The following is a 20,405-nucleotide window of genomic DNA, read 5'->3' as shown; positions in this document are numbered from 1 at the left end:
ACAGCCACTTCAGGTTGCGCTTTTTCGGGTTACGCACCCATCGAAACCTGGAAGTACTGGAATGGGTTACTTCCGGGTTTCGGCGGTCGCGCATGTGCAGAAGCGCTAAATCGCATTTTGCAGACGCGCTGCTGCGGGTTGTGAACGCTGTGGGTTGCAAACATGCATCCCGCACGGATCACGTTCGCAACCCGAACATCCACTGTATCTATATATCCAAATTATCAAGATAAAATTCCAAGAAATGTAAGTCTTCAAATCATAAGTTTGTTACATAGTTTGACTTCCCGTCCTTTTCAACATCCTTTCACTCCAATAAACCTATTGCCTTGAATTATCAACATATTAATAATAAACTGATAATGTACATCTGTGTAGACATGTCTATTCTTACCCTTATATCTTTAATTATATATTTAATTAGGGACCCCTGACCATTAGGTCCAGTCGTGACTGACTCTGGGGTTGCGGCACTCATCTCGCTTCATTGGCCGAGGGAGCCAGCGTACAGCTTCTGGGTCGTGTGGCCAGCATGACAAAGCTGCTTCTGGCAAACCAGAGCAGCGCACGGAAACGCCGTTTACCTTCCCGCCGGAGCAGTACCTATTTATCTACTTGCACTTTGACGTGCTTTTGAACTGCTAGGTTGGCAGGAGCAGGGACCGAGCAACGGGAGCTCACCCCATCGCGGGGATTCGAACCGCCAACCCTCTGATCAGCAAGTCCTAGGTTCTATGGTTTAACCCACAGCGCCACCCGCGTCCCTAATATTGTAAGTAAGTAAATTATATTTTTTAAACTTACTTCCCAAGTTGCTGCCTTTTTCTGGCTATACCATAACTAAAAATATAAATATTTTTTTTTGCCTGCATAGTTTTTAACTGCTACTGTTGCTGCGAACCAATGCAAGGTTGTAAGTAAATTATATCTTTAAACTTACTTCCCAAGTTGCTGCCTGAATCTTTGTTAATCAGGGTAAGAAAGGGAAAGCTAGCTAACTTCATAAGAAGAGTTTGGATTTGATATCTTGCCTTTCACTCCCTTTAAGGAGTCTCAAAGCGGCTAAAATTCTCCTTTCCCTTCCTCCCCTACAACAAACACTCTGTGAGGTGAGTGGGGCTGAGAGACTTCAGAGAAGTGTGACTGGCCCAAGGTCACCCAGCAGCTGCATGTGGAGGAGCGGAGACACGAACCCGGTTCACTAGATTACGAGACTACTGCTCTTAACCACTACACCACACTGGCTCTTGCTCAAAACAAGACTTTGCAGCCTCATTCCTAAGCTTTAAATTTTGCTGCCAAGGATGGGATTTTGAAGCTCTGTTCAACCTTCACACGGAGAGAGCGCACAGCCATCATGACTAGTAGCATCTGCTGAAGGTTCAATCCCCAACATCTCTGGGTAGTGCCAGTCTGAAAGCCCAGAGACCTGTTGTTGCCAATCAGTGTCGACAATACTGAGTTAGATGGACCAATGGCCTGATTTGTTGCATTTCCCAAAAGACCTAAAGCCTTCCAACTAGGGATAATGAGTGATAATATTTCAAAGAAGGCACTCAAACTCTTTCTATATGCGACAGCTGCAGCTAGAATGGTATATGCGAAAAAAATTGAAAGAAAAAGTGGTACCTACAAAAGAATACACAGAACTAGTATCTATGACCATGAAAGGAAAATGTAAGGATGAGTCCTAGATAAGAGAATAATGTGCTTTGGAGAATATCTTAGAGGGTACACTATTCAGTTTAACCTACATGTAGGAGTTAACCTATGAGCAGCAGATAATATCAAATAAAAGAAGATTTGAGAGAAAAAACGGGTGGAATATCAGGATATGCAGCTGACCAAGGTTTGCTTAGAACGCCATGGAAAGGTGGAAGTCCTAGGAAAAGGGATAAATGAAGGATATGGTATGATGTGTGTGTATAAAAGTTGTAAAAAGGCATTACAGTGGTACCTTGGGTTACATACGCTTCAGGTTACATGCGCTTCAGGTTACAGACTCTGCTAACCCAGAAATAGTGCTTCAGGTTAAGAACTTTGCTTCAGGATGAGAACACAAATCGTGCCCTGGCGGCGTGGCGGCAGCAGGAGGCCCCATTAGATAAAGTGGTGCTTCAGGTTAAGAACAGTTTCAGGTTAAGAATGGACCTCTGGAACGAATTAAGTACTTAACCCGAGGTACCACTGTAAAAACACACACACAAAACCTTAGACCCGTTCTGGTCTCGCTACCGCCTCTGCTGATCACTTTTTCTCTAAACTGAGATGGTGGAAGGAGATGGAAATAAGAACCACTGTCCCTGATCAGGACTTCTTCACCACACTTCTGTCCAGGGAGGAAATCCCCCCAAAATCATTCTCAAGGCTTCACACTGGTGGGTATGTGTGTGAAATGTATTTCTGGAAGAACACATCTGTTTACAGGGCACACAAATAGCACAACTTTCAAATGCAATCTTGGCTCTGCTTCCCTTTCCAAATCTGATGCTGGTTCATCTAACGCTGTATTTCTGTCTTTGACAGAAGCATGCCAACAAACAGTGGGCCGAGACCCCAGAAGCTCATTATGACTGCAATAATCCCCATGAACTTCACTGGACCTTCTGCTTCTGAGTAGAAAATGCATATGGTTACTCTATAAGGGACACGTGTGAAATCTGCCCTCTTAAGGCTGCCTAGGATTGTGGCCTGAATTTGGAGAGCATTACTTGGTAGTCCGTGGAAGAAAGTTATCTTTATACCAAATGCACATTCTTGGCACCACATGCTTTGCATTTATTTATTTGTGAAATTTATAGCCCACCCTTTACCAGATGGCCCCTTTTGATCCACAGACAATGGAAATTCCATAAAAATAGAAATTAAAAAAAGGAGTATTCCCAGGATTACTGTTGAAAATATCATTTTAAAAATAACTCTATGGTGTGAAATATTGCATAATTAGGGTCTGATCTTGTTGCAGGTAACAATAGACGATATATACACAGGATTAGACCTAAGAACCCCCTTTCAGCACAGATGGAGACCATCCAATCTTTTTCATAATGATCCTAGTAAAACGCACACACACTACATGCAAAGAGCACTCCCACCCGAACATTCAGATACAATTTTGAGCCGTTAGCCAAAGAGCTAATTTTTATATTCACACTTTTATTACTGTCTAATTTTTCAGCAGGGATGTCTGTGGCTAACCCTGGCCCCTTCACGGCCCCTTCTTGCATTTGATCCAAGTCTCCCCTTTTAGCGCTGAAATATTTGAAAAGACAGCAGAAATAAATGGGGCAAGCACGTTAAGGAGAAATTTTAAAACTGAACTGGAGTTGATTTGCGACAGGCCTGTGAGGAATGCAAATCACATCCATCCATAATGATATAGTTATTTGAAGAAGGTTGTGTGTGTTTTTGTTTTAGGTTTTTTTTTGTTTTGTTTTTTTGATGGTGGGTAAGGCTTAATGTGAAAACTTAACTTTCTGCCAGTATCAAGACAATGGGATTGAGCATGTGGCTTCTTTGCAAGCCCAGCTCTGTAAAAAAATTTGCTCACAAGAGCAGTTCTTAAAAGTTAATGTGAGTAAGGATTTCTGGGCCGAGCGTAGAGTGATCCTTCCTGACATTGCAGAAGTTAATTGCTTAGCACCATTTATTTTGAGCAAGGAGAAGCAAGCATTTGCAGACAATTAAAATATGAGACAAACAATATAGCAAAAACAAGCACTTTCGCTGTGATTTGAAATTTAAGACAACCATACATAAGGAGCAGAGACACAAGCTCGGCTCCTGTCTCTCGACTAAGCATCCCTAAAGACGGTGTTGATAACTCACCAAGATTTGTCCACAGTGATCTCCCATTCCAGAAGTGCCCGCCAAAATGTAGGCCATCATTCCATATTAAAGGTTAAAAATTATTTTCCCACGGGCAGCTGAACAGGGAAAAAATGGTCCACGCTGCTCCAGTGATAACTCCCAGGAATTGGGGGTTAATATTTGATTTCTTGGTTCAAACTGAAAGAAAATCCAAAGTCCAGGGATCCACAGATGTTTTCTGGGAGCCTAAAAGTTTTTGACTTGCATCCATAAAAGTCCTGGCCGGTAAGGAGACACAAATACAACTGGTAATGGCAGCAGGAAGGAAAGTCTACCAAAAGGGGCTGGGGGTGGGGGTGGCGAGGCCACTCACTGGACACCCCTTGGGCTGATAGAAGAGATTTCAGGAAATCCAAACACTTAAACAGGAAATCTGAATGCTGGATAAACATTCCATAATCTCCACTGCTAAGTGAACATGCAACCTCTCCTGTTAACCCTTCCCTGCTCTGGGCGGAATGCAAAACTCAACTGGACATACTTTGTTGTAACCGGATCTCTCTTAACGTTCCACCATGTGCTTGCGTGTGTCTCTGAGGTATGACATTGGTGGTTAGGTTTTCCCCCCCTCCCCTTTCTTCGTTTCTTTCAGAATTTACTAGCATCTGGCGGGGTTAGAAAGCCTCCTTCCTCCCCATTGTTCCTTAATCTGTGCCTGGCAACATTTTAGTTAAAAGCGTGGCGATTTTCTGCCGGTTAATATTTTCCACCAGCCAAGCAGTCCTGCAATGCAGCTTTGATTTGTAGCAGGAAAGGAATGCTAGGATACTTATTAGCTAAGTGTGTCCATCCCCCCCTCCCCCATGGCTCCTTTTTGCTTTGTTTCCATTGTACAGAGTAGCTCCCCTCCACCACCATTCCTCCTCTTCTTCACGTGCTCCTACATGTCACTTTCTCAAAGGTTAATTTCTGCCTGTCACCTGTTGATTTATTTTATTATCCTCCTGGCCCTCTGTGTTTGGTAAGGGAGATCCGGTTGCAATAATTCCATAAAGAAAACAGAAAGATCACTTAAAAGAAGATCTTGGGTTGTGGCCAATGTTAGTTCTACTCAGAGTGCAACCCACAAAAATGAATGGACATGACTAACTTGGGTCCATGCATTTCAATGGGTCTTCTCTGTACAGTGGAACTTTGGTTCCCGAACGGCTTAGTTCTCGGACAAATCGGCTCCTGAACGCTGCAAACCCAGAAGTAAGTGTTGCGTTTTGCGAACATTTTTCGGAAGACCAATGTCCAACGCAGCTTCTGATTGAGTGCAGGAAGCTCCTGCAGCCAATCGGAAGCCGGCCTTGATTTTCTAATGGACTCCCAGAACGGATTAAGTTCGAGAACCAAGATGCCACTGTATAGAACTTAGCTGGGTGCAACTCACGGGGTGGTAGTTATACTCAGAGTAGACCCCTTGAAGTTGACACATTTGACTAACTGTTCCCTACTAAGGCCATATCCTGAACCAAAAAGCACTTCAAACAGGCATAAAGGTAAAGGTAAAGGGACCCCTGACTGTTAGGTCCAGTCGCGGACGACTCTGGGGTTGCGGTGCTCATCTCGCTCTATAGGCCAAGGGAGGCAGGTATAAAGCTGCTCATGCTGGTCATGTGGCCAGCATGGCTAAGCCGCTTCTGGCAAACCAGAGCAGTGCATGGAAATGCTGTTTCCCATCCCACCGGAGCGGTACCTATTTATCTACTTGCACTTTGACGTGCTTTTGAACTGTTAGGTGGGCAGGAGCAGGGACCAAACACCGGGAGCTCACCCCGTTGCGGGGATTCGAACCACTGACCTTCTGATCGGCAAGCCCTATGCTCAGTGGTTTAGACCACAGCGCCAACTGCAGTTTGTTCGGTGCTGAGTGTTCTTAGGGGACCTGATTCCCCTTACTACCATTTCCAAAACAGTTTAATAAAGGAGATTCTGACTCAAAATCAGGAAGAACTTTCTCGGCAGTAAGATCTGTTCGATAGTGGAACTGTCAATGCTTCGGACGTTGTGGTCTCTCCTTCGCTGGAGAGTTTTTAAAGCCGAGGTTGGATGGCCATCTGTAAAGGATGCTTTAGCTGAGATTCCTGCATTGCAGGGGGTTGGACTAGATGACCCTCGGGGTCCCTTCCAACTCTGCAATTCCGTGATTCTACGAAATGCACAAAGGACAGGTCTATTGATGACTATTATCCACGATGGCTCTGCTCTGCTGCCACAGCTGGAGTCAGCAATGGTTCTGAATACCAGCTGCTGGAAACCGCAGGAAGGGAGAGGGGTGTTGTGTTCGAATCCTGCTTGAGGAATTCCCACAGGCTGGCCACTGTGAGAACAGAATGCTGGACTCAGATGGGCCATTGGCTGCCCTTATGTTTATTGCACTACTAAAATCCAGAGCACTAAGACCCGGTGTGAGGGTAGTGGGAAGGTGCCATTATATTTTGGGTATTTTGTCTCAAGCTTAAAAAAAATAGCTCTGCGTGCCATTTGGAAGGGAGGACAAACTGGCCGTTTGTTCTGTGGCTCGTACAGGACATGCTCCGAGGCTCCCCTGCTTTGCAAAGACGCACATGCCCTCACCGATGTCACCAGACTGTAGCAGCTGTCCAACTGCGCAGAACAGCGCCGCATAATAGTTCGGGAACAGAAGCGGAAAAGGCGAGAGCCAAAGGAAACAGCAGGAATTTCGACATAGTGACTCGGAATGAAATGTATCTAATCCTCAAGCATTTAGATGCCTGCTTTATTCATGTGGGGGTGTGGGGCTGTGTGTGCAAAAAGTTTAGCAGCCACAAATACACAAGGATTTCACTCGCAATGTTGTTTTGCTTTCAGCACAGAAGGAGAATCTTAAGATTAAGAATCTTAATGGTTTTTAAATTGGTCTGATGTGTACATTCTTTCTTCTTATCCTGTGCCAACAAGTTAATGAGACATACTGATATTTATTTAATGTTCATGTTTCAGACTTTTTTTTTTAACTGCCCACTAGCATAGGTTACTTGAAATATGGATAGGTCTATTATAGGACCATAAATTTTGAAAGTATTTCAGGGTCACCTAGCCCAACCCCTCACCCATGCAGAAAATTGGTGATAGGATTTTAAGCAGGGCTCTGCTTAAAAACTTCAAATGAATGAGTTTCCAAGGTGGTTTCCCCCCATAGCTAGACGTTTCATACTGTGGCGATCACACAGGGTCCCCGGACATTTAACGGTCTATTGATCCCTGTGCCACCACTGTGCTCACTTCCCCGCTGCCACCAACCCTTTACTCTCTGGTAAAACACTGAGTCCAGACAGTTGTTAAAAGTAAACCAAAAAACAAAAAAACAAAACAAGTTTATTTTACAAACATTAACAAGTTTGTGGTTTCTCAGATAATATTCCTGTCAGTATCTTAACTTTAGTTTCTTTACTGGCCTATACCTTCCTAATACCTTCTGACTGGTTATCTCAACTGTTTGACTAACTCCTCTTAACAAATTCTCTCACCCTCTCACACCAGCCTAGCCCAACCCACAGACTTACCTTCTCTGTCTGTTCTAACTCCAGACTGTCTCCTCAACACCCTAACTCTAGGTAAAGGTAAAGGGACCCCTGACCATTAGGTCCAGTCGCAGATGACTCTGGGGTTGCGGTGCTCATCTCGCTTTATTGGCCGAGGAAGCCGGCGTACACCGACCTTCTGATCGGCAAGTCCTAGGCTCTGTGGTTTAACCCACAGTGCCACCCGTGTCCCACCCTAACTCTAACTCCCCCCAAAAACCTCTCTGTGTTTCAGGTTGAGCGCCTTCAGGTTGCGCTCCGTGGCAACCCGGAAGTAACGGAGCGCGTTACTTCCAGGTTTCGCCACTCGCGCATGCAGAGATACTCAAAATGATGTCATGTGCATGCGCAGAAGCGGGAAAACATGACCTGTGCATGTGTAGATGCGCCGTCGCGTCTTACGTTCCATTCAGGATGCCAATGGGGCTTCGGAACGGATCCCATTTGCATCCCGAGGTACCACTGTACACAGTTAACTCTGCCCCTTGGGTTCCCATTGGTTAGTCCTTTTACATTTAGTTAACCCTTTCCTTATGAACCCAGTTTGGATTTGATATCCCGCTTTATCACTACCCGAAGGAGTCTCAAAGCGGCTAACATTCTCCTTTCCCTTCCTCCCCTACAGCAAACACTCTGTGAGGTGAGTGAGGCTGAGAGACTTCAGAGAAGTGTGACTGGCCCAAGGTCACCCAGCAGCTGCATGTGGAGGAGCGGGGAAGCGAACCCGGTTCCCCAGATTACGAGACTACCGCTCTTAACAACTACGCCATGTCACACACCTAGGAGGGCAAACTCCACACATACCATCTTGTCTTCTGCTGTTTATGTATGAACATACTTACGAGCTGATGGAAAATTAAGCTTCGTTCCCAATTGTAGAACTGTAGAGTTCAAGAGAGACCATAAGGGTCATCTAGTCCAACCCCCTGCAATGTGGGAATCTTTATGCCCTTCGTGGGTCTTGAACCCACAACCCTGAGATTGAGAATTTCTTGCTTGGAGCCTGTGTACAGTAGAAACCAAACTCCTCCAGCCAGGCCACACCTCTGAGCGAGCTCTACAGGAGCTGCTTGCCCGGGCCATAGCTGGTTCTCTGAAAAGGCCCGTATTTAAATAATTGTGCATACATTGCAGATATCACCAGGAAGTTCTCCCTCATGCTCATTCGAAACTCCCTTTCTTGTAATTTAAACCTGTTGTTTCAGGTCCTCCCCTCTGAAGCAACACAGCACAGATCTACTTCATCATTTTCCAGGAACGTTGGCTGCTGTTTTATATTGAGTCAGACAATTGGTCAATCGAGTTCAGCATGGCCTACATTGCTGGCAAAAGCTCTCCAGAATCTCAAGCTGAGTTTTCTCCCATCCTTACCTGGAGTTGCCAGGGATTGATGTGATTTAATGGATTACAGTCTGCTTTCCTTTCACACGAATCGCAAAGCATCTTCTAAACCAGTGTTTCCCAACCTTTTTTGGGCAAAGGCACACTTGTTTGATGAAAAAAATCTCGAGGCACACCACCATTACAGCCCCGTGACGTCAGCGCACAGCGTCACGCCGGGAGGGACGCACGAAAGTGAAAGTTTCAATTTTTTCCCTCCCCCTTGCCGGGGAACCTCCAAGCTTTGGGGGTGGGGGAGGAGGAGGCAGCAAAGCGAGGGACTGAGGGACAGCGGCAGCTGAGGCGGCGGCGGCTGTTGTGGTGGTGGCAGCGATAGCGGGCGGAGGAGGGGGCGGCGGCGGGGCCGAGGTGGCCGGCGGCGGCGGGGGAGGCGGTGGGTGGAGCAGGAGGGCGACCAAGGCCGGTGAGGGAGTAGGGTTGCCCGGGGCTTGAGGAGCCGTCGCCGGGAGTTGCTGCTGCTGTTGTTGCTGCTGCTGCCCGGACATGCCGGCCTCCTCCTCGTCCGCTGTCTCGCGCTCCTCCCTTTTGCGCGCGCTGCCCCGTCGCCGCCCCATTGGCCGGGTCCTGTCAGCTGATCCTGTGTTATTTCCTGTGTGTGTGTGTGAGGGGAGAATGGAGAGAGAAACCTCGGCACCACCACCACGGAGCCGCCCCCGGCTCGACGCGGATCCTCGCCGCCGCCGCCCCGCCTCTCGCCGCCCGACTCGCCCGCCTCCCTCCCATGGCACACCAGCCAACGTCTCGCGGCACACTAGTGTGCCGCGGAACACCGGTTGGGAAACACTGTTCTAAACAATAAACAGCAAGGACAGAGCATCACGAATGCAACAAATGGTACAGAACATTAACAGATCACCATTAATGCAATGGCAGTCCATAAAACACGATTAACGAAACGACTAGGAAAATAAGCAAAACAGCACAATCGTGTTGTGGGATTCACAAAGCACTAACAATCTGTAAAACAATATTAGCTTTGTTAACAAAATAGCGACCAGAAAATAAACGAAGCACTGTTGCGTTCGTGCACACACTCTCCCCAACCCCATGACTCATAACCTCCCACTTGATTCAATTCATTAAAATACACATAATGCAAGAACTCCTTTATGAAGATTCCTAGTGCTGGAGCAGTGGTGTAGCATGGGGGGGGGGGCACAAGCGAAGTTGCCCCCGGCACAAAATTGTTAGAGGTGCAAAATTTCAACACACCATTACTGCTGTGCACTTCCTTTGTTGGTCTCCATTGAAAATGGATTCTTCATGTGAACCAGGAAGTGATAATAATAATAATAATAATAATAATAATAATAATAATAATAATAATAATAAATTTATTATTTATATCCCGCCCATCTGGCTGGGTTTCCCCAGCCACTCTGGGCGGCTTCCAACAAAACACTAAAATACAATGACCTATTAAACATTTAAAGCTTCTCTAAACAGGGCTGCCTTCAGAAGTCTTATAAAAGTCTGGTAGTTGTTGTTCTCTTTGACATCTGGTGGGAGGGCGTTCCACAGGTCGGGTGCCACAACTGAGAAAGCCTCCTGCCTGGTTCCCTGTAACTTGGCTTCTCGTGGTGAGGGAACTGCCAGAAGGTCCTCAGAGCTGGACCTCAGTGTCCGGACAGAACGATGGGGGTGGAGACGCTCCTTCAGGTATACTGGACCGAGGCTGTTTGTCTCCAGACAATGGAATGACTCTTCTTTTCTTATCTCTGTGGCTCCAATTTCCTGGGTGACACAGATGCTGCTAGGCCTGTTTAACTCCCTCCCTCTCACCCACCCCATCCCTCTGCGCAGCCCTGGGTACTTGCAACCCATGCTATGCCACTGTGCTGGAGGGTGGAGCAAGGCAAATGGAACAAGCTATTGCCTGATAGCCAGCACAAAGCCTTTCTCCCATCACCTTCTGCATGCAGGGCAGGTGTTAAGCCACTGAACTATGACCCCATCTGTGTGACAGTCCTTTAAACATTTGAAGATGCTTCTCATCTCACCTCTTTATTTCCTTTCTCCCGAGGCTACAAATGCCCTCAAACTTTCCTCATAAGTTGTTGTGTGGTTTTTTGGGGGGAATTTTTTATTTATGATTTTCAGGTTTATACTTTTCACTAATTTTACAATCTTTTTAACATTTCAAAACTCGACTTCCTTCCCCCTCTTTCTGTGGTTCCTTAAATGTATTTTTAATATCTTCTGCACATCCAAATTAACTTAATTTGTTAATTTATTTGTCTACTTGAAATATACACTCTTACGAAACTGCAGGTTATTGCAATAATCCTGCCAAAGTCCTTATCTGTTTACAGTTTATCTGTAAATATTCAACAAACCATTTCCATTCTTTTATAAAAAGTTTGTTATCTTGATTTCTTATTCTTCCGGTACGTTTTGCAATTTCTGCATATTCTGTAAGTTTTTGTATCCATTCTTCCTTTTCTGGGACTTCTACTTCTTTCAATTTTGGGGCGAGTAACATTCTTGCCACTGTGTTGGCATACATGAATAAGTTTCTGTACAGGTTTGGTAGTTCTGTCCCTATAATTCCCAAAAGAAAAGCTTCTGGTTTTTTTAAAGAAACGTTATTCTAAACCTCCTTTTCAATTCATTATATATCATTTCCCAGTAAGCTTTAACCTTACTATAAGGCCACCAAATATGACAAAAAGAACCTGCTTTCTCTTTACATTCCCAACTCTTATTTGATTTAGATTTATACAGTTTTGCCAATTTACTTGATGTTAGATACCATCAATATATTATTTTCATATCATTTTCTCTTAGACCATGCTGTAAATTTTATATCCATATTCCACAATTGTTACCATGCGCTTTCCTCATAAGTTTTAGCCTCCAGACTCCTCTCTGTCTTTATCCTCCTCCTCTGGACACAATTAAATCAAAAAATGGAGAACCCCATGCTTAGGGGCACTTTACTTCTGAGGCTGTCAGGGGCTGGTCTGGATCAGAAGATTGGGGAATGCAATTGCAGGGAGATCAGCTCCTAACAGAAGAGGAGGGGGAGTATTCCCGCTCCCCCCCCCCATTTCCAGCATTTCCAGAATCAGAGAGATAAGCAGACATAGAAGCTGCTTAGTTGAGAGAGGAGCTAGACAGCTATGAGATAGCAGCTAAGCAACCAGAAGGGAGGGAGCAGCTGGGCAATACATCAGTTGAGAGTGGCGGGGAACCCCCTTCCTCCCCCCAAACTCAGAGGTCCAAGTGTGTCAGAGAAAAAAGGAGACACGGGTGAGAGGGAGAACTTCCCGCTGGCGCGCTTCTTGCTGAGGAAGTCAGGGGGAGGAGTCAGAGTAATGGATATCCTTGCAGAGGTTTGCCTGTTTGTGCTTGTAACATAATGCTGCAATAAAAGGACTATAGATCTACCAAATGCTCGTTAGTTCTTATTGGTGAGAAGGGAGAGGGGAACTCCTGTACTTGAAAGCGGCCCATGCATGCTGTGGACTGCTATATCTCCATCCTTCCTGCCACTTATGGTATTCCTAGGGGCATCTGGTCAGCTACTGGGAAGCAGAGATGCTGGGCAGTATTTCTGGATGCTGAATTTGGCACCCAATTCTGCCCTTTGCTTCTGCATGAAGATGCGCAGCCAGACCAAGATCGCCTTTACATTGCGAAATCTGGAGAGAGCATGACCTAGTTGTTTACTGCATGTTAGGGCTGAACTTTCTATCAGGATGTTCTTGTACTGGCAATTTCAGCCTGCTCTTTCTCTCTCTCCCTTTCCCTCTCAATCCTTAACACACACACATACACACATTTAAATCCCATGTAAAAGGAAAATTGCTATGCACTGCAATAATATAGCATGCATAATCTTCCCTTGGAGCACAGAGACTAAGCAGAGGAGAGATGGACGCCCTCGCCTGACAGATGTTCCCACCAGCTTCTCGATTTCTGCACACTCTTTCCCCCACCTAACCTACACAGCGATGAAAAGCCAAATTCCAGATGTGCCGTGTGACTCTAGATGCTGGGTTTCACAACAACGCGCTAGGGTGGTTGGCAAACTCTTGCAGAATCGACTCAAAACGCATAGGGAGAGACAGCCGAAACACTGACAGCCCCGTTATTGCATAAACAGAGTTTTCAGTGGCAATATTCGGCACTTAAGGGGCTTAAGGGCTCCTCGCTGTGTTTCGAACAATGTCGCTTTGCAGGCTGGCTTTCAGCGCTGAGCCCCTTCTCGCTACTTTCTTCCAAATGAGCAATCAAGGAGGTTTCCTGGGGGCCTTATCCCTGCTGGTTCTCCTTTTCCCAGAATGAAAGCAAAGGGTTGGAGGGGGGTCCCTTTTACACACCAAACTCCATTGGAGTTCCGGTATCAGGGCAATGAATGTGCCGGTGGTTTTGTCCCCCCCCCCCCTTGCCCAGAGCTCATTCAGAAAAGCACAACGGAAATGGCATTTAACAAGGGTGCCTTTAAAGGCAGCGCTGTGCATTTGTTAACCCGATTAGCAGTCTGGTCCTGTGCAACGTTTCACAGTAAAAACAAAACAAAACAAAACACATAGGCAGGCTTCTGTGCGCTTGCTGCTAAATCCTCCCTTCCTGCTGCGGAAATTCTGCACCAAGGCAAGCCATGTTTTCAGGCAAGGAAAAGATGAATCCTACATCCTTTGCAAATGATGCAAACGTATGAGTCCTCCCAGCTGATAAGATCTCGAAATGATTTGGATTTCATGGAAGTTGCCCCCCCCCCCCACTCATGCATGGCGGCCCAAATTTATTTATTTATTTACTTATTGAATTTTTGTCCTGCCCTTCCTTCGCAAGGAGCCCCAGGCTGCAAACAGATGTACTGTTTTAGGAACAGAAACAAAGCAAAAGGACATCCCTTGAAAATTCATCTTTTCCTAGCAGCCTTTGAATGGGTTGATTTAATTCTGCTGCTGTTGCATTCTTAATTGATGCATTAACAAACAAACAAACAAACAAACAAACAAACAAACTTGGCTTTATGTACTCAACACTTTGCATTTGTTTGCAGCGCTCTGGATTCCCTCACCTAAAACAATGAAAAGTGGCCCGTAATTATTTTTTTAAAAAAGAAACCTTTCTACAGTGGTACCTCAGGTTACATACACTTCAGGTTACATATGCTTCAGGTTACAGACTCCGCTAACCCAGAAATAATACCTCGGGTTAAGAATTTTGCTTCAGGATGAGAACAGAAATCGTGCTCCGGCAGCGCGGCGGCAGCAGCAGGAGGCCCCATTAGCTAAAGTGGTGCTTCAGGTTAAGAACAGTTTCAGGTTAAGAACGGACCTCCGGAACGAATTAAGTACTTAAGCCGAGGTACCACTGTACTTAGCTTAGCACAAGGTACCACCGTATTATGAATTTCCCTCCTGCCGCTTGCAGTACTGGAAGGAATGTACACCCAAGACAAGCATTCTGCACCACTAAATATTACCTGGGGGGGAAAAGGCTGTTGTTATCAGCAGGAGACACCTGGCTCCTCTGATGCCCGGTTTTGGACTCAGTGCCTTCATGCGCTCCATAGGCTCTCTGCTGCTGCGCATGGAAACATCCTTCCTGTTTGTTCCCATGCGGCAATCCCGCCCCTCTCTCCAGAACTGGGAGCAGCTGCAGCCATTGCTGGCAAGATACACAACGGGCATTCATGGAGGAGCCCGGAAACATGACACAGACTTCTAACATTTTTATTTTTATTTTTTGTAATTGGTAAATTTGCAATGTGCAAGGACTGTTGATTTGCAAACGATTTCGCAGCTCTCTTGGGCAGTTCTGTGCCGCCCTAGAATGGAATAAAGATGGACAAATCCACCACTTTCAGTTTCTCCATTTCTCACTTTCCCTGTCTTAAGTTCCTTTCTAAAAATGAAAAGGAATTCCTAAATTGAAAAGGAAAAACAACAACATGGGAATTCGAGGGCATTTTCGTGCGAATTTCTCCTAATATATGCATTTTTCTATGCAGTTTTGTTATACACATTTTTGCAAGCCCCCCCGCCCCCCCGTATAATGCGTTGTTGTTGTGTTATTATCACCCAAAGTTGCTGGGAAACCAAAGGAGGGGAGAGGGATCTTGTGTTCGAATCCTGCTTGCAGGTTTTTCCACTAGTATCTGGTTGGCCACTGTGAGAACAGGATGTTGGACTAGATGAGACACTGACCTGATCCTGCAAACTCTTTTTATGTACACCCCCCCCCAACACATGCATTTTTTTGAACACATTGTTTAGCTTCAGTAATGCATCTTGAAATTTGTAGAAGTGCAATTTTTCAAAGTACAATCCTGTTTCAGTTTCCATATTGGTTCAAAGGGGACACACTTTGAATAATTGTGGTTACCCTTCTTTAAGGGAAGTTTTTAATGTTTGATTTTTGTTTTGTTTTGAATATTCTGTTGGGAGCCACCCAGAGTAGCTGGGGAAACCCAGTCAGATAGGCAGGGTATGATAATAAAATTACTACTACTACTACTACTACTACTACTACTACTACTACTACTGCTACTACTACTACAGATAATTGCCAGATAGGGAGGCAGGAGAGCTATTTTTTTCCTAGTTATTTTTCCTTTGTTCTTCTTTCTCTTTTTAATGTTTTCTTTCTCTTTCATTAGTTTTCTTTTTTATATACTGAGTTTTATTATCTTTTTATTAATGTGTTTGGATTTTAGTGCTCAATAGGTTTAAAAACCTTCAATAAAATTGTTGGGGGGGGGGCAAATTTGGTAGTTTCTTGTTAAAATGCATCAGCCCTGATTAGCCCTTCCTTTAAAACCCACCCCATGTTGAACACCGGAAAGTTGTTTTATCCTGCCTGGAGAGAAACCAGGGGAAACAAGAGGGCAGAGAAAACAACCAATCAACCAACAGATTACTTATTCCAGCTCTGAATTTCTGCCCCTGCATTAACAGCTAATTGCTTCCTACTGTGGGTCCATCTGCCCTGGCTTCTTGGGACTAAACTCCTGTAGATGGCAAGGGATGAAATATTCCTGTTTGTGCCAAGAAAAATCAGAATGCCTTTTAGCACCCTGTTAGCACCTGCAAGCTCATTGGATCTGAGAGCGTTTTTTATTTTAGAAGCTGGACTTTGGTGGAAAGAGATTCCTTAAAGGATAGCTAGGTCCAGTCAAATTACAATTACAAATCGCGCTTTGCGCATGTGCAGAAGCGCCGAATTGCAACCCGCACGTGTGCAAAGGCGCAGACGCGGGTTGCGAACACTGCGGGTTGCGAACGTGCATCCTGCACGGATCCCGTTCGCAACCTGAGCATCTAACCAATGTACTAACCAATGAGATAATGAATTGAGCCAAAATGCAAGGAGAGAAAAGATTGTTTCCAGTTCGGGTAGGCAGCGGAAAAGTTATTATAGACTTCTGAATACATCAATAAGATGGCAGGACCAGGAAAGTATCTCTAAAAACAAACAAACCGTAATGAATCACAACAGAAAGAACCGGAGGAGTTGCCTCGAGAGGTTTCTGCGGGTGACCTTTTACGTCTCCTTTTGCACATACAGCGCTCTGGTTTGTTGAGAGGTTTCTGCTCATGTCTGCCTCCCTCCCCGAAATGAAATGAGTTTGGGGCTGGCATGTGGCCCCCGTCTCTGCGCTGCATCTTGCACAGATGCTTCTGCTCACCAGCTGGTGCCGTGGTCGTGCTGAGCGCCACAGCCCATGCCGGCAGCTGATGCCCCTTGAAGGTTGCAAACACTGCTGGGTGTTATGCTGAGGATGACATAACTCTGTCCGTGACAGGGCACATGCCTGGAGCAAGGAGGAAGGAGAGGAACATCATTTCTAATTAGCATTGACACTGGAGCAGGAGACTCAGCCAGGAGGAGCACTGGCACAGACAGATGTGGAAAGCCAGAGTGTCAGGTCGTCCAAGGCATTTTGACCCAGGTAGCCGTGAACTACATAGCTATAGCTATGGTTTCCCCGTAGTGATGTATGGAAGTGAGAGCTGGACCATAAAGAAGGCTGATCGCTGAAGAATGGATGCTTTTGAATTCTGGTGCTGGAGGAGACTCTTGAGGGTCCCATGGACTGCAAGAAGATCAAATCTATCCATTCTGAAGGAAATCAGCCCTGAGTGCTCACTGGAAAGACAGATCGTGAAGCTGAGGCTCCAATACTTTGGCCACCTCATGAGAAGAGAAGACTCCCTGGAAAAGACCCTGATGCTGGGAAAGATGGCGGGCACAAGGAGAAGGGGACGACAGAGGATGAGATGGTTGGACAGTGTTCTCGAAGCTACCAGCATGAGTTTGACCAAACTGCGGGAGGCAGTGGAAGACAGGAGTGCCTGGCGTGCTCTGGTCCATGGGGTCATGAAGAATCGGATATGACTAAACAACAACAACAAGCCGTGAACTTTTTCCATTGGGGAAATTCCTTGACAGCGGCCCCTACAAGCTACCTGGGATGCTTTCCTCAGGCATCCCACTAGTGGTTGCAAGTAAGCACATTGCAAACCAAGATCTAGGGCATTAGGAGGGAAATATCTGTAGCCTGGCCCTTTGCCTTCCGCCTTGATCCTCTCTTTTGTAGGATGATGATAATACAATGGTACCTCCGGTTGCAAACGGGATCCGTTCCGGAGGCCTGTTTGCAACATGAAAAGCCTGTAACCTGAAGCACCGTATCTGTGCAGGTGCGCAGCATGATTTGACACTTGTGTGCATGTGTGAAGCATGATTTGATGCTACTGTGCATGTGCGAGTGGCGAAACCCGGAAGTAACCCTTTCTGGTACTTCCAGGTCGCCACAGGACGCAACCTAAAAAAAAGTAACATGAAGCAAACGTAACATGAGGTATGACTGTAATTAGATTTGTACCCCACCCTATGGAGATCAGGGACCATGCAAAAATGTGATCACTTGTCTTCAGCCCATGTTGGTTCAATCCATTTTCATAGAAGTGTTATAAGAATTTAAGGTCTCAAATATATAAATTAAACCATAAGTTAAACCACAGAGCCTAGGACTTGCTGATCAGAAGGTCAGTGGTTCGAATCCCCGCGACGGGGTGAGCTCCCGTTGCTCAGTCCCTGCTCCTGCCAACCTAGCAGTTCTAAAGCATGTCAAAGTACAAGTAGATAAATAGGTACCGTTCCGGTGGGAAAGTAAACAGTGTTTCTGTGCGCTGCTCTGGTTCGCCAGAAGCGGCTTAGTCATGCTGGCCACATGACCCGGAAGCTGTACGCTGGCTCCCTTGGCTAATAAAGCGAGATGAGCGCCACAACCCCAGAGTCGTCTGCGACTGGACCTGATGGTCAGGGGTCCCTTTACCTTTATATAAATTAAATTTTCATACATTTACAAGGCAAACACATACATAAGTACATGTAAATCACATGCCTGAAATGGTAGAGGAGAACAATCCTAAAACCATTTTGACTCTCCTAAATTGACTTCAAATGTTTCTCTGCAAGGAGGAAGGAAATGGGAAAGCCTTTCCATTGTCTTTTGCTTACCTGTCTTTAGGGCATCTCTGTGTATGAATGGGGTGAGCCCATGACCTGGATTCAGGAATTAAAGTATTTACCATCACAAAAGAATAGCCGGGCTGCCCAAGTAACCAATCACTGGCCATTGTCAGGTATCCTGGCAGACAGGATTTCTGTTGTAGACCGCCTCCTTCTGTGATGTATGTATGATGTTTCAGGGGGGTGGTCTTGGGCTATAGGGTGGGCAATTTCAAAAGTCTATATAAGGGCTTGCGCACCATGGTTCTGGGTTCCTCCTCCCTCCTGCATGTGGTGAGTGAGGACCCTGTTGCAACAGTTTAATAAAGATCAGGCTTACTAGCTGCTTTGCTTCTCAATATTATCTGGTTGGCCTCTGTTATTTTCTCCTACCGATAGGGGCCCCACTTAAGGACTCTATATGGGCTCTTGGATACCCCATAAGGGAAAAGGAGCAGGTTTTGTGTAATAAATAATAATAATAATAATATTTTTTTATTTATACTCCACCTTTCCCGGTTCAGAAAACTGGGCTTATGGTGGCTAATAACAAATTTAAAACACTTAATTGATGCAACAAAAAACAGCATAAAATATAGTATAAAATGTGAATAAGAACAAATTCAGAATTCAGAAATCAATTTAGGGGGGAAATCCATCCAATAAGCATTAGATGATCACTAGGGCTAGCTGGCTAAATTAGTCCTATTTGGGCCAGCGAGGAGACCAGGGTAGAATTAGCTGTGGGATCCCAGAGCGGGTAATCATCATAAAAAGGGGAGGGGGAGGGAAGGAAGGGGAATAAAAGATCAGGCTAGGTTCAAATTGAAAGCCAGGCAGAATAGCTCTGTCTTACAGGCCCTGCGGAAGGCAGTTACATCCTGCAGGGCACTGGTTTCATGGGACAGAGCATTCCACCAGGTCGGAGCCATCGCTGAGAAGGCCCTGGCCCTAGTGGAGGATAATCTGACTTCCTTAGGGCCTGGGATCTCTAAACTATGATTATTCATGGACCTACATCAGAATCATAGAATTTCACAGTTGTAAGGGACCACGAGGATCATCTGATCCAACTCCCTGCAGTGCAGGAATATTTCGTCCAACATGGAATTCAAACCTACGGCCCGGAGATCAAGACTCTCATGCATTTTACCACCTTGTTTTGTGTTATGTACCGAAGTTCTCACCCTGGGCCAGCAGGGGAATACTGTAGATAGTTTTCACTCAGGTCCCCATATGCAAATAAGGAATTGAAAGTGACGTTCAGTGATTGGCTAGTTACAGAAGGTTGTTACTGTTGCGTTGTAGTGGAGCTCTGTATAAGCAGGCTGGCTGAACCCTTCAGTTCAGTTCTCTTCTGGCCTGTGAATAAACAAGAGCTGTTTGAAGAATCGCTGTGTTGTCTGATATGTTCACCCACAACTTAATATTTTGCTGTATTTGTAGACCAGACCTCAGCCTGTGCAATAAAGCACTTCCTGGCTGTAGGTCAGGTCCCCTTTCTTGTCCTTGCAGGTTCCCCTTTGATTTCCTTCTGTGGGCAAGGCAGTCCTGCTGCCACTTTCTCTCCTGCATATGCCTTTGGCTGCCTGTCTCAAATTGGCCTCTTTAGAATTGGCCCCCTTTAGCAAGACTGCTTTGCTGGAAAAGACCCAGTGCTGTAAAAAATCCCAACTATTTTCCTCCCCCTGAGACGTCCTGAGCCTGCAGGGAAGAAAGGGCTTGAAAAACAAAAGTATCAAGAGAGAACAAGGAGCCAAGGGGAGGCAGGATTGATGCCAGAATCCTGGCCTTCATTTGTTCACTAACATTCCTTCACATGAGCTGGGCTTGGAACACAAGAGCAACAAATGGAAAATTGTATGTGGGAGTCTCGAAGATGCTTCCATTTTTTAAACGCAGATCATATGTTTACATTTATCTTAAAAAAAGACACATCTGTATTGCAAAGGCTGATGTGACACTCCAGTTTTGGGGACGGTGACCCAATTTTCTCATTTGAACTGTAATCTATGAGAGATGTCAGAATCGGTAGCTAGCAACATCTGCAGAGCAAAGGTGTGCTGTTGCCGTTTTAAAAAACTGCAGTGTTCTTTAAAAGTTTGGTATTGAAGACAAATCTGTTGAGAT

General features: G+C 45.6%; 1 protein-coding gene across 2 annotated transcripts in view; it reads right to left on the bottom strand.

The window, feature by feature from the left end:
* The window catches only part of ASAP1 (ArfGAP with SH3 domain, ankyrin repeat and PH domain 1), a 143,107-nt gene extending 138,858 nt beyond the window's left edge, over positions 1-4,249 (bottom strand). The window contains exon 1 of one of the 2 annotated variants that reach the window (XM_083516604.1): positions 3,829-4,249. The gene's annotated coding sequence lies outside the window, so the exon portion shown is untranslated. The remainder of the gene's footprint in view (positions 1-3,828) is intronic. The other variant, XM_083516601.1, reaches the window with a different exon arrangement.
* Positions 4,250-20,405: the final 16,156 nt, after the last annotated feature.

Source organism: Podarcis liolepis (assembly GCF_965112155.1).
Source record: "Podarcis liolepis genome assembly, chromosome: 8".
NCBI classification, from domain to species: Eukaryota; Metazoa; Chordata; class Lepidosauria; order Squamata; family Lacertidae; genus Podarcis; species Podarcis liolepis.
Note: the sequence above shows the minus strand (reverse complement) of the source record. Positions and strands in the feature narration are given on the sequence as shown.